Below are 1,776 nucleotides of genomic sequence, written 5' to 3'. Positions count from 1 at the left end.
TGTTGTTGTTGTTTGCCGTCGAGTCGGCCCCGACTCATAGCGACCCCTCCTTGGGTTTCCGAGGCAGTATCACTACGGAAGTAGGATTGCCCAACTTTCCTTCTGAGGAGTGGCTGGTGAGTTTGAACCGCCAGCCTTCTGGTGAGCAGTCAAGTGCCTTAGGCACTATGCTACCAGAGCCTGAGGGTAGAGCCCCAGAAACCGGGACAAGACACAGGAGGATCTGCACCTGCAGATCTACGGAGAAGGGCAAATGTGGGGAGACACCAGAGCTGTGGCTGAGATCTGCTTGACCTCTCCGATGCTCTGACCCTCAGCTCTCTTCCGGAAGCTCTGCTTGTAATGCCAGCCTGCAGTGACACTGTGGTGACTCTTAATTGGGCAGGATGCAAACACAACAGCTCAGGAAGTGTCTCACAGGGTACAGGTGGCACGTGTCAAATCAAACCCAGAAATAGCTTCTGCAGGTGTAGTGGTTGGAACACGAAAGCATACGTGCATGTCTCCTCAACTGGTGGGGTAAACACCTCAAAAATAACCCGCTTTGCTGAATCACATAGACACTTGGTAACAGTCACACAGGAATATGGTATGAGAAGAGATAGCCTGAAGGCTGCTCCTCAGAGGACCCTCCTGTGGGGGTGGACTGCTGCCCTATGCTCTGACCCTGTGGAGTTGACGTCTGCCAACTGCTTTTCTGTGTGCTAGTAAAAACTGTGCATTCGGCAACAGTGTGGCTGGTTTTCTTACTGTCCACCACCCTCAGAACCTCTGAGGGGAAGCTCTTCAGCCAGTTCAACCACCCCCATGAGGAGATGAGTGACTAAGCGAATAAAATACTGCTCCCTAGGCTTCTGGGGGTGGCCCACGCTGCTCCCTGAAGGGTTAATAAAATCAAGCCTCACAATTGAAGCGTTAATAAAATCAAACCTCACAATAATTTACACTCAGCCAAAATGGAATGTTACGAAAAACACAAAATTCCAGACTACTGTCTGACTTATGTAAAAAGTTATCTTAAAAGCACCATGACTGCAAGGAAAGAACAACTGACCGAAAGGAAGGAAGAGGCTGATTGTGGGACTTGGCTTACTAAACCCTACGACGTCTTAAACCCCTAGACAAAGAAGTAGGGAGTTCAGAGAGAAGAATGAAAAATGCCCTAACTCAGACAGTCGCTGGCTGGTCTCTCTAGCGCAGAGCGTCAACCCATTTGCTATGATGCTTGCATCTCTCAAATAAACTATCTTCTTCTATTTCTCTGGCCTGGTTCCTTTCTGCATTGGCAACCCAGCCTTACACTCCCAGCCTCTGCAGTTTCCCTTCCTCCTCCTAGTAGGGCCCCTCCCTTCTCTCTAAGTCCTACTCTCCGGGGTCTGGTCCCACCTCAGGCGCCAGCTCTCACCTCTTGGGTGATGCCACCCACATACACTGGTCCAGAAAGAGCTGGCAAACTCCCATCTTGTGGACCTACCACAACTCTGCTTTCCTCCTCCTGGTCCAATCCATACTAAGTAAGCCCTGCTAGTCTTTACTTGGGAGAGCTTATCAGGCCATGCCTATCTTTTCCAGGGCAAAACTAGGCACTGAATGTCCACAGACATTTCAACACATGAGCTGACATGAGCTGGCATTAGATTTCTATTAAATTCCTCTGTAATTAAAAAAATATATATATTTTTGTTGTTGTTGTTGTTATGTGCCGTCGAGTCAAACCCGACTCATAGCGACCCCTCCTTGGGTTTCCGAGGCAGTATCACTACAGAAGTAGGATTG

Source organism: Orycteropus afer, unplaced genomic scaffold (assembly GCF_000298275.1).
Source record: "Orycteropus afer afer isolate SDZICR_OR568_19922 unplaced genomic scaffold, OryAfe1.0 scaffold00083, whole genome shotgun sequence".
Taxonomy (NCBI): domain Eukaryota; kingdom Metazoa; phylum Chordata; class Mammalia; order Tubulidentata; family Orycteropodidae; genus Orycteropus; species Orycteropus afer.
This window is presented reverse-complemented; position numbering follows the sequence as displayed.